At 49.7% G+C, this 12975-nt stretch overlaps 1 long non-coding RNA gene across 1 annotated transcript in view; it reads right to left on the bottom strand.

Annotated features, from left to right (window-relative positions):
* Positions 1-11772, bottom strand: part of LOC122104594 — a 47680-nt gene extending 35908 nt beyond the window's left edge. Inside the window, exon 1 of the long non-coding RNA XR_006146956.1 lies at positions 11569-11772. This is a non-coding gene — a long non-coding RNA (uncharacterized LOC122104594). The remainder of the gene's footprint in view (positions 1-11568) is intronic.
* Positions 11773-12975: the final 1203 nt, after the last annotated feature.

Below are 12975 nucleotides of genomic sequence, written 5' to 3'. Positions count from 1 at the left end.
GCACCAGCCAAGGAGCAAAAGTGTCAGGTTCCAAGTTTGAGTCCAAGTCTTGGACCTTAAAAAATAAATCTATCAGCTGTCACCTGTGAAAACTTCTGTCCTTCTTACTGGGTACCTGTGTAGGCCATTGTCCTTGCTCATGACCATCAAGGACAGCCAGTGGATGTGAGCAGAAGCTGTGTTTCTCACTTCTAGTCTCTAAGAACATTAATTCTATAATAGGCTCAGAAGATCATTCTGGAAAGGCTGGCCTGGTAACTCTTGGTAGGGTTGAAAGCTCAGTGGAAAAGACCTTTGGCTTTCTAAGAACACAGACAGACAGAAATGGCCCTCTATAGATAAGAGACACTTTGTCACTGGGGGATGGAAGGCCCAGCTTCCTGGGGGATTATCTTTCCATTGAGTGACAAGTCATGGAGTATAATTCCTAGACCCCCCTGAACCCGGGTTGAAACAATACCTATCAGTTACCTTGAACAGATCCTAATGTGTTACCCTGTGTCATCTGACAGCAGAGGGTACCACATGTTCCACATACTGAGCAGGTCACGTTGTTCCCTACACCACCCTGTCACCTCACCTCAAAATGGCTGAGTCTCCCAGGAGGGAGCCACTCTCTGAGTGAAGAGGGGCCCCAAACCAGCCACCTCCAAGATCTTGCTGAGCAAGCAGGCCACTAGCCAGGGGACAGGACCACCTGAGTGGACATCACAGTCCATCTGCAGCTTGAGTCCCAGCAACCAGGGACTCAAATTCATGATGGTTACTAGAAGGGAGGGTCCAGTAATCTGAATGCCCAGTCCCTGCCACCATGCCCTGACTCTGTAGGACAGGGTACTAATTGTCACACACTTAGGGTTCCCTTGTGGTTATGTCTGAAATGTCTCCATGAAGGGAGCCTACATTAGAGCAAAGGGGACAGAGAAGGGACACCAACCCTGAGCTCTAGCCCTAGTTGGTGGCTCCTTCATGTGCCCCATGGACATTGTCATCAGAATATTTATATAAATACAGTCTTCCTTCAGCCCATTTGTCTTCACAAATTCTCCTCGCTGATAATTCTCTGAGATTAAATGTTGTGAGTTGTACTATGAGAAAATAAAAGAGGAAATTGGATCCTGGTCCTGAGTGGGAAGTGGGGGAGGGAGAGGAAGTTCACCAAAGAAGCAAAGGACACAGATTTTCTAGAAGCTTCCTCAGCACTTCTAACCTCTAACCCAACAACTCTATGCATCTCATCCTACTTACTCCAATGTTCCTAGTCCCCATGAAACCTATCTGTGTCCTGCCTACAGCCCTCTATCCTGCTTTTACTTTGAAAGAACCAGGGCCTTTGGCCTCACCTACTCTTCAGTGCTGCCAGAGCCCTTCCCTCTGGGCCTTCTCTCCTTAGCTCCTGGCCTCAGGGTTGCCCAATGGTTGCTAAGGAAGGGCTGACCAAACACTTCAGGGACTTTGGAGGGTACAGCTTAACACCAGACCACCTCCCAGGGCCAAGCAGTGCGTGTGGGAACACAGTGGAAACTTCATCCGGGTCCTCAGGCTGCTGCCGCATGCACCCATGCACTGACCCATACCTATAGGCCACCACTCGCATTGACATCTGATTTTGTCCCCTGTGGAGGAATGGATGGCTCTGGCTCATAATCCTCAGCCCTCTGGGAGCTTTCCCTCTCAAGCAGGCTTTCTCTCGCACCCCGTGATCCATAAGAGTTCTCCTTCCCTAGAGGTCTGTGAAGAAAACCCAGGTTGTCACGGATTTGGATGGGAAAAAATATATCCTTATTTTCTCTTGTGTATAGCTGAAATTTAGCACACTTCCATTCATTCGGGACTTTTTTAATAGCATGTTACAGTTGTTGCAGATCTCGTAAAATCTTATTTATTCTCATTGCCACTCTAAACTGACTGCTATTGAAATGTTGATAAACAAACACTTCTAGGGAGGTAGAGATCAGAAAAACCTGGTTTGAGTTCAGCATAGGCAAAAGTTTTGCAAGACTTTATCTCAAAAACAAGCCAGGGCTAGGTGCTGGTGGCTCATGCCTGTAACCTTAACTTCTAAGGAGGCTGAGATCTTAGGAACACAGTTTGAAGCCAGCCCTGGCAGGAAAGTCAAGAGATACTTATCTGTAATTAACCACCAAAAAAGCTAGAAGTGGAGCTGTGGCTCAAGTGGTAATGCTAGCCTGGAACACAAAAGTTCAGAGACAGCACCCAGGCCCTGAGTTTAAGCCTCAGAACTGGCACATATATGCATACACACACACATACACACACACACACACACAAAGCCAAGTGTGGTGGTTCATATCTATAATCCCAGCTACTTGGGAGCCAGTGGTAGGATGAAGGTCCAAGGACAGCACAGGCAAAAGCAAGAGATCTTATCTAAAAAAAAACAACAACAATAATAATAAACTGGGGATCTGGCTCAAATGGCACTGTGCTTGTCTAGCAAGCAAGAGACCCTGAGTTTAATTCCTAGTACCATAGGAAAGAAGGAAGGAAGGAAGGAAGGAAGGAAGGAAGGAAAGAAGGAAGGAAGGAAGGGAGGGAGGGAGGGAGGGAGGGAGGGAAGAAGGGAGGGAAGGACGGAGGAAGGGAAGGATAGGAAAGGGTAGGGAAGGGAAAGGGTAGGGAAGGGAAAGGGTAGGGAAGGGAAAGGGTAGGGAAGGGAAAGGGAAAGGGAAAGGGAAAGGGAAAGGGAAAGGGAAAGAAAGGAAAGCCACTGTTCCTCTATAACAGAGCCAGCTCTGAAATATTTGGATGTCTGTATTTTGATGCTATTGATTTCCTTTGCATCTGTTTCACTTGAAAACATGCTGAGTGGTCCATAGATTTCACCAAATGGGGTACATAGAAGGTCAGATTCTAGAGCTCCCCCATCTTTCAGCCATGCCCCCACAGTTCCTTGCCCCGCCCCAGAGTCTCTGTGTGTTCTCTTGATTGAGGAAAAACTTCAATAGTCAAAACTCATTATGTAATGCTTGCCTTGGCACAACAGTGATTCATGCTTGTGAGCCAGCAGCCATCTTAGTGAGAAGCCAGCCTGGCTTCCAGAGTCTCTCAGAGCTCTGGTCTAGAGTTACCCAGATCATGCCAGAGGCATGGGTCTCCTATCTGTGCCCTGGAGCACTCAACAGGTACGAGCTGACTTGAGGCGGTTGGTAGCCCATTTGGCTCTAAGTCACCAGACTCAGCTAATAGAAACACAGACACCAGATAAGCAATAAATCAATTTTTGGTCTAAGTGTAACTTGTGCAGTATTGGTGACACCTATACTGAAAAACCACTTGTTGGTCAGGAGCTGTCTCCTATGGGCCTGTTCTAGGAGAAGCCCCTGCTTGGCCTAGCTGAAAGCTGACCCAAACCCAGACTCTCTATGCCATTGCTGCCGTTACTACTGCTGCTCAAGGTCTGGACCCAAAGAGGAATGGTTCAGAGAATGGAAGGAAGCCATCGACACTCCTGAAGGCAGCCACAGGCCTGGCGGTCCATACTCCAACTCCTCACACACCATCACACACTCCATCCTTAAGGTTAGAGAACTAGCTAGCCTACACTCCAACGCTAAACTCCATTCTATGACGCTAAACTCCATTTAATGAGTACTATGTATATCAGGAAACTTCTCTAACTTCTGCTCTCACAAAAAGAACATTTCCTATTGTCATCTGGCATGCCTACCAGAGACCCAGAACAATGGATCCTCCCAAACTAGCTACCAGCAACCAGAATTAAAAGAATCTTTTCAGAGATCAGTCCTCCATGGAGAATAAGAGTGTCTGGCTAGAGATGATCTTGGCTCTGTATTAATCTTGTTGTCGAAATAGCAGAGATACCTATGAACTCCCGTCACAGAAGCTGGACAGACTCATGGGCCCATCTTCGGGGAAGGAGCAGCTAAGAAAGATCATCACAATCAACAAAATAACCCAGACACATACAGACAAGTATCATATGTTTTCTCTCATGTGTGGAATCTGGAGGAAAAAATATAATGTGAAAATGGAAGGACCATTAGTGACGAGGAGGGGAATCAGAGTGATGAAGAAGCAGGAATGGGTAGAAACAGAGAATAAAGTAAGGAGCAAATATAATCAACATATCTTTGATGCATAAACAAAAATGTCACAATAAAACCCATTATTCTGTTAAAAATAATAATAACAAAGGACATTTCCAACCCTGCTCTCTCCAGGCTTCAGCCTTATGCTGCCCCGTTCACCCAGGGGCCCTCATTCCACAGAAGCTCCCACAAATCAACCTGCAAGACCACTGTTAGAAAGGACCCACAAACATACACACACACACATACAACCTACACACGCAGCACACAAATACAGAGTACACAAACACACACACAAACAAGAGCCCACACATACATACACATACAGCACACAAATACATAAACACACACACAGAGCATAAGTGCAGACACGATCATTAAGGGTAGAAAGGTAATCAACCCCAAGAGGCAGACACAGAATCCTCAGGCATGGAACAGAACTGGCACACACTAGCATACCCACCAAGGCATGTGCAGCCCCCTCCCCCTCTCTGCACCTGTATTATGCATATGAGCCACACATACCCACACATGCCCAAACAGATTGTTTATGCACCCTCACACTCTGCTACACACACCCCCACACACATTTCCTGAAGGTGAGGGAACACAGGCAATCCCAGCTGTACCCCCAACCCCCTCATCTGTGTGCTCATTCTGACCCCCAAATGTCAAAGTACTTCTGGGACTCAAGTTTTATCCTCCTGTAAATCAAAGAAAAAGAGAGAAACAGAGTAAGAAATGAAAGAAAAACAGAGAAACAGAGCAAGAAGGAGAGAAGGATGGAAGGAGGAAGAAAGAATTGGGTGTTGATGGTTCACACCTATAATCCTAGCTACTCGGGAGGCTGAGATCTGAGGACCAGGGTTCAAAGTCAGCCCTGGTGGGAAAGTCTATGAGACTCATCTCCAATTAACCACCGGAAAACCAGAAGTGGAGCTGTAACTCAAATGGTAGAGTGCTAGCGTTGAGCAAAAAAGAGCTCAGGGAAAGTGCCTAAGCCCTAAGTTCAAACCCCATGACTGATAGAAAAGAGGGAAAAAAAGAGAAAGCAAGCAAGCAAGCAAGCAAGGAAGGAAGGAAGAAAGAAAGAAAGAAAGAAGAGATCGAGAAAGAAAGAGAGAGAGAAAGAGGGGGGAGGGAGGGAAGAAGGAAGGAAGGAAGGAAGGGAGGAAGAAAGGAAGACAAAAAGATATAACACAACAAATATACACAAATAAAGACCTCTGTTTTTTCATATCCGACCAAGCAAGGGGCCTAAAAGATGCATTCTAGAAAGCGAGATACCTAAGTGATATCTGCCTGAGGATGGCCTATGAGCATTATTAAGCGCTAGCTCTTCCCCCAAGAAAGTGCTAAATGCTTTGTACCCCTTCTTTCCAACCAGCCCAATGACCTGGAAGGTAGGAACCACTATTTCTGCCCATTTACAGATGAGCAGACTGGGGCTCAGAGGAATTACAGAAATGTCTCAGTGCAGATCCCAACACCTAGCCCCAGGGCTGCCTCCCTCCAACTATGCCCTTACCCACATAGCTGCAGTGCCCCTCCCCCACCGTGCGTGCATGCGCACACGTGCACACCAGGCCAGCAGGGCATGCTGGGGGCAGCAGTTACACTGTAGAGAGTGAAGTGGTTCCCAGGGAACTCTACCTCCTGCTTCTCCTCTGAGTCTTGTTCTGTTCCCAGACATAGATCTATGTTCCCACATAGATGTCCCCCACGAAGAAGCCGGTCTTTTGAGGACCATAGAGGCAGTTGCCCAGGGTCCTCTTGCTGGCTAGAGACCAGGCTCCTTAGGGTTGGGAAGGCACAGGAATCCCTGGGAGCTCTCTTTCCCCTGCTCTCCTTCAAACCCCTGCCCCAGGAAATAGAACCCGGCCTCACAATGAAAGAACTGGTTCTTCGCAATCACAGACAGCCGCACTACCACTCAGCTGCCAAGAGCCCTGGGTCACTCCAGCCCACCCAGGGAGGGTGCAGAGAAGGACCCTGAAAATGCTCCAGGGTGACAAGCCTCTGGGACATTCATAACCCCAGCTAAGGGGGGAGAGGGAGGGACACCCTCTGTGGCCTCCTCCTCTGCTTTGGGGCCTGGCCAGCAGCTGTCTCAGGCTGAAGGCTCTTGATGCCCCACCCATCCACCACCCAGCCAGTCCCTGGGGGACAGGCAGGCAGCTTTGATGGAGTCTATCAAAGCATTCTTGTTCTTACAGCTGTTTCCTGGGAGGGAGGGTGGTGGCAGCACAATGCCCCCCACATCTGGCTTAGGCTGGAAGTCAATGCTCCAACTCCAGCTCTGCTGGAGGGACCCTGCCCAGCAGGACAGGGGGAAATAAGTTGTGCAGAGATAATTGAGGACTTGTGACAGTGGGACTGGAAAGGGCCACCATATCCCTGTGTAACAGATAAGGCCAAGGCCCCCTCTTGACAGGTCATTGGCCTTGATTCTCCAGGACAAGATGTCCACTAAATGCCAGCAGCATTTATCCCCAAATTATCACCAGATCTGCCAATGCCCTCCAGAGACTAAACTATTTCCAGATCAGAATCTTAGATTTAGAAGGACTTAAAGCCTGCCCATGGTGGTACACATCTAATAATCCTAACTACTCAAGAAGCGGAGACCTGAGGATTATGGCTCAAAGTGAAACCAGACAGGAAAGTCTGTGAGACTTGTATCTCCAATTAACCACTAAAAAGCTCAAGTTGTAGAAAGTTTCAGTGAAAAAGCTCAGGGATAGTGCTCAGGCCCTGAGTTCAAGTCCCATGACCAGCCACTTCATACATAAATAAATAAATAGACTTAATGCTGCTTGCTACAGACCTATAATCCCAGCACTCAGGAGGCAGAGGCACAAGGATCTTGAGTTTAAGGCCACCTTGGGCTAGGAGATCCTGTCTCAAAAAAAAAAAAAGAGAGAGAGAATATAAATAAATGTAAATAAAAAGTAGTGGGAAGGGTAGGGCCAATGGAGAAGGTTTTGGGGTTGTTTGTTTTTTTAATTTTTAAGTAAATAAAAAGAACTTAAAAGGTATGGCCTAACCCTTGGGTCTTCCCAGAGGCCTGAAGCTTCTTTAGGAACAGATGGTATAATAAATGTGCCCATGGCAAAGTAGTATGTGCAGGGAGTTTCTGCAAAAGCCTAGAGCCAGGGAAAATCATAGCGGCTGGTGACCATCCAGGGACTTCCTAGAGAAGGGAGAGCTTGAGTTGGGACTTAGGCAGCTTAGGAGAAGGCAGTTTTGAGATGGAAAGTCTCAGACAATAATCAGAGTCCAGGGAGGGGAGTGGGAGAGAAAGGAGAGTGGCGGAATTGGCTGCACTTGAATCTGGAATGTGTGTTCTCCAAGGCCATTGCCTTCCCACAGCAGGTCCCAGAGTCCAGTGAGCAAGAAGGACACTGGATGACGGAGGGGCCAGAAAATGATGGAGACAGGGAATCGTGACATGGCTGGGATCCCAGAGGGGGGGTGGGGGCAATCAGGGATGTGTTCTCTAAATCCTCCGTGATCAGCAGAGAATGGCAGCACAGAATAGTGATGAAGTGGTTCTGATGTGGAGGAAAAGTCTAATGGTGGAGGTTTGTCCAAAGGGCTGAAAGCTACCTCTGGATGTGGAGAGGCTGATGATGGCCCAGCCCAGGACAGAAGGGCACCTGCTCTGACCCCACCCCATGGTTCCCCAAGGTCCATGGGAGCTCATGGTGTGAGGCGCCCCTAATCGAAGGGCAGCCTCTGGGCATGAAGCAGAGCCCTGCCTTCCAGCCCTTTCTCTCCAGAACTTTCAGAGATGCAGAACCATGAGGACCTCATGACTCAGAGACCTACTTTGCAGACTGGCTCTCCAGTCCAAGTCTGCGCTTCCCTGTTCAGATTGGTCTCCTTCAGAGAAGGGGGGACTGGAACTCCTTCCCAGGGTCAGGGCAGAAAATGTGTGGGACAGGTGCTGCCCACAGGGAGCTTCTGGGATGACCTGCCAGCAGGGGGCGCTGTGGACTCAGGCAGGGCCCACTGTGAAACGAGGTGCCTGGCCACGTGGTGAGGCCTCCACGTGCCTCCAGAGCTATTTTCTACCCTAGCCAGGCTTGCCAGCCTGGGCCCTGCAGGGTCACCACCTCCTCGCATTCCTTCTCTCCTCCTCCGCTGAGGAAAAATAAGCAACATTATGCCCATTTTGCAGAGCAAAAGACTGAAATCTACAGGTAGAAAGAATGGGAAGGGCAGCAGACCTGGTGTGACAATTCAGCACAAGTTGCTTGGGGAAACCTGTAGGGCCTTGTTAGCAAATCACTGCCGTGGCAGCTCACACTGTCCCTCAGGCTGACAAAGATACTGTAGTCAGGGATGGAAAGCCCTGGGTCCTGGGAGGAAGGGCTGGTAACTGGGAGCTCACCCAGGCCTTTGTCCATAAAAAGAACAGACAGGAAGGGGAGGACAGATGGGCCATGTGGCTAAGGGCAGAAAGCAGCCAGAGGTGGTGCTGCAGCTCGCTGAGTGAGAGCCCCTTGGCTTCTCTGCACTTCTTCCACAGACCCAGGCATTACCAATGCCATGGAGGCCACTTGGTACATCCTCATGGTGTGTCAGGTAGTGGAAAAGCTCAACATCCCTCCTGAGAAGGACGACACCCACTTGACAGTAGAAGAAAGGAGGGCTCAGAGAAAGTAGGCTCAGGGACTTTACCTGCTGTTCCCAGCAAGAGTTGGTAAACTTGGATCCCTGTAGCCTCCCTGGTACTTGTCTACCAAGCTCTAGGCAGACAAGCATGGAGCCTGGTGTGTGGCCAGGCATATAAGGTCAGGTCTATAGCTGGAGAGGCTTAGCATGGAGTGCAGGCCCTGAGGAAGGAGCCTCTAATCAGAGGCTCCCTAGAGAAGAGGAGCCTTCCAGAGAGGAGGAGAACTTTCCTAAGCAAATGCAAGAAAGCAATCTGGACCCAGCTTTTCCCATTTGTTCACAGTCTGCACAAGCATGGCCTGCCTGTATCCAGTAGGGGCCACCTAGAAGAGAGGCCTCCATGGCTGTGTGCAAGGTGGCCCAGGAGATCTGATGGGCTCCACTAGCTGTTCTTAGAACATGTGAACGGGCTGGAGAACCTGGATGTGGTGGTGGACATGTAGGATCCCAGTCATTTGAGAGGCAAGCACAGGAGGATCACAAGTTGGAGAGTAGCCTGGGCAACTTAGTGAGACCCTGTTTCAAAATTAAAAGAAAATGATTTTTTAAGAAAGGTTACTGGGGGTGAATTAGAAAAGAAGCCCCCACTTCCAACAGCCTCAGCTTTTGTGTTCAGGGTGAGCATGGACAATTTCTTTTGCTGCGACAGGCCGCTGTTCTGCCATATCCAGCCCAGGATCTAGTAAACATGTCACCAGAAGAAGAAAAGAAAAAAAAGGGCTAAACTGTTGCTCAATGACAGAGGACTTGCCTAGTACAAAGACTCCACCCCCAGTACTAAAAACCAGTGAGGGGAATGGGCAAAAGAAGATAGAGCTCCTACGTGCTCAAGTGTCCATATCTACCCGTAGGGACAGCTAATTAGATTGCTAGATTAAAACAAAAACAAAAAAACCATGGATGAAGGGGTTGGGTTGAAAGAGATAGCAGAGGAAGATGAAAGAGATGACACTGATCAAGCCAAGCAGGCAAGTGGCTCACGTCTGTAAACCTAGCTACTCAGAAGACTGAAATTGAAGGATCATGATTCAGAGCCAGCCGGGGCAGGAAAGTCTGTGAGATTCTTATCTCCAATTAACTACCAGAAAACTGGAAGTGAAGCTGTGGCTCAAAGTTGTAGAGCACCAGCCTTGAGCAAAAGAGCAAAGGAACACTGCCCAGGCTGAGTTTAAGCCCCATCACACACACACACACACACACACACACACACACATATGGATGAAGATAACTCAGCTTCTGGCTTAGGGAGAATGACTATGAGCTACCAGGGACTAAGATCTAGCACTTCAGAGAAGGAACACTGCAAGAGGTGCTGAGCCTTGGGTTAGGGACAAAGGGGAAAAGGACTCCAAATACAGCCAAAATCAAGCAGTCCTCTCCAACTAAAGGAAGCAGTCAAGGTTGACTAGAATTTGAACTTGGTCTGTAGCCCAGAAGGAAAGCACAACAACCAGAGCTAGTCTTGGCTAGACTGTATTCTAGACAATGCAAATGGATTCCCAGATCTGAGCAGCCCACTGGTCGAGCTGAGCACTTGTGCCAATCACTCTCAAAGTGTGTACCCTCTCTGGGAATATTAGTAAACTTGACTCAGGATGTAGAGAAACGGAGGCCAGATGGAGTCAAATGACCTTAAGCCACTGCCCCTAAGAGGTACAGCTTCTGGAATCCTCGCTAGGCCTCCTTCTCTGGGCACAGGACCACAGCCTCTCTGCTCTCTCTGGTTCCTGGGTATCTGCTGCACTTAACAAATGAGGAAGGCAAAGCTGGGAGGTTGGCTGCATGGCACTAGCTTGCTCTACCAGGCCTCTCCTGCAGCCACGTCCTTGCTGGTATTTCTGTAGTGTCATGGGCTACAGATGGGAAGCTGGCACACTGGAGGTAAAACCCTGATGCCAACTCCTGATGGGGGGGAGGGTGAGCTCTGTGAGAGTGGCGGTGTGTCTGTCTGTCTGTGATCCATCCGTCCTTCTAAGGAGCAGTTCCTCTTATTCAAAGAACTAGAGCAAAAGTGACTGGTGAATGTAGCAAGTTCATGTTTGAAGAACTGTCTCCAGGTGTCACAGAAGGAGGCCTCTGGGGAGCTCCATGGCTTGTGCCCCCTCACTTGCTGGGCACAGCCTTAGATCCACTGTCATCCTTTGGCTGGCCTGCTCAATGTCCCAAAGAGAGACAGAGTGGGGGCTGAAGCCCTCCATTCCCCTTCCCCCTGCTGTGGTGACCAGGGCAGGCCCAACCTCTGAACCCCTCAGCCACCCCTCCACTCTCCTGGTGACACCTTCCATGTGCCCCTGGGAACAGGTGGACATGGAGAAAGGTGAGAGAGGAAGGGTCAGAGATGGGGCCAAATGGCAGGGCTGCTCCATTATGGAGGAAAGGGCTGGCCTTGGCTCCGGGAGGCTGTTGGGAGATAGCAGGCAGGACACAGTGGCTGGACACAGGTAGCAAAGGCCAGCAGGATGGCAGAGTCTGTGCCTGGGAGAGCCAGGGATACCCATTCCAGAGGCTCTGAGGCTACAAGGCCGGAGCTAGACAGAATTTGGATTGCGGCCTTGGGCCCACAGAGGGCTGGATATGGGGTGGGGGGATGAACAGTTAAGCACCCCCAAGGGCAAGCAGTTCAGTCCAGGTAGAAGTCTTGAACACACAGAGACTTCCTCTGAGGGAGGAGAGAGGGCTCAAGCACCAAGCCAGTACTGGCTTTGTTTACTGACCTCCTCTCCTAGCACATAAACTGAGGAACCCATGCTGCCAAGCCAGAATGGAGGCAGAGCCACTCCTGGCCATGGGCTGACATCTAAAAGTCTCCGTTTACCTGTCCAGGTGGCTGGTGATGAAAGCCCCCAAGGCTGTCCCTTCCGAGATGTGCCAGGCTGCAGGCTACGGTGCCGAGAAAGAGAGCCGAGGTGGGTGATGTCACCGCAAGGAGAGAAAGCAAAGCAAGCTGCCGATAACATCGCTGGCCAAGGTGACTCATCGGGGAGATGGGCCACAGCCACAGGGCCATTGTTATTGTGTAGCTGGGACAGGTCCTCTCTGCTCAGCAGAGATCTCAGTACACAGTGTCCTCCACCGCTGGGGAAGTACCCCCCCACCCCCTCTTGTCTAGAGCCTTGGCTGTGTGAGTGTGGGGTGTATGTGATGATTTCCCTCCCCGGTCCTGTGGGGTGCTCCAGGTACCAGCACTTGCTAATAGCACAGTAGTTGTTCCTCCCATGGTTGGACAACTGTCTGTGAAGATGATACCGGATGGCAAACTGCTAACCGCGACCACGTGGCGTCCTCAGAGAGAGTACAGCCTGTTCCTGCAGCCTCGGGCACCGTAGACCTGCCCCCATGCCCCACACTCCACTCCCTCAGGCCCTTGCCGAGGGCCCAAAACTGTTTCATCCTTCCCCATCCCTAGGGGCACCACGTACTGTTGTGCAAGTTGAGAACCGGATAACTGGACAGGACACCATCCACTAGGCAGTGTGTGTGCCAGACCACATGGCTGAACGTGGTTGGCCCTGCCCCTTCTTTTTTTCTAAATTATGTATTTATGCCTCTTTCTAGAACGTTCTGTTTGGTTTGCATTTCATAAGTCTATCCTCACACCAACCTTGCGTGCTTTTCCTCTACCGCTTGACTCCATTAATTCATTCAAAAAAGAAAAATAGACTCAGGAGGCTGGGATCTAAGGATCCCAGTTTGAAGCCAGGCTGAGCAGAAAAGTCCCTGTGAGACTTTTATCTCCAATTAACCACCCCAAAACCAGAGGCGGTGCCGTGGCTCAAAGTGGAGCAAAATTGCTCAGGGACAGCACCCAGGCTCTAAGTTCAAATCCCACCAAAAAAAAAAAAAAAAAAGGTTGAGTTTATGCCAGACACTGATCCTTCAAGTTCGCATTCTACAATGAGGAGAGGAACAATGAATAACTCAATACATAACACTATAAGTGACAGTAAAAAGCCATGAAGAGAATCAAAACAGGCAGAGGGCAGAAGGTGACAGGCTTGCTTCAGCCGGGGCTGTCCCTGGCTTTTCTGAGGAGGTGGCTTCTACACGGAGGTTCCCAGCAAAGGCCCTCCCTCCAGGCTCCTGATGCCAAATTCTGTAATCCAGCAGAGTTCTGCCAGCAGCCTGTGGCATAGCCTGGGGCACACAGCTTCCCACACAGGGAGTCCATTTCCTCCTTGGTAAACAGGAGTGCCTCTGATGGCTCCCCCAGCATGAATTCACA

The sequence above is a fragment of the Dipodomys spectabilis genome, unplaced genomic scaffold (genome assembly GCF_019054845.1).
Source record: "Dipodomys spectabilis isolate Male_0828 unplaced genomic scaffold, ASM1905484v1 ptg000026l, whole genome shotgun sequence".
NCBI classification, from domain to species: domain Eukaryota; kingdom Metazoa; phylum Chordata; class Mammalia; order Rodentia; family Heteromyidae; genus Dipodomys; species Dipodomys spectabilis.
Note: the sequence above shows the minus strand (reverse complement) of the source record. Positions and strands in the feature narration are given on the sequence as shown.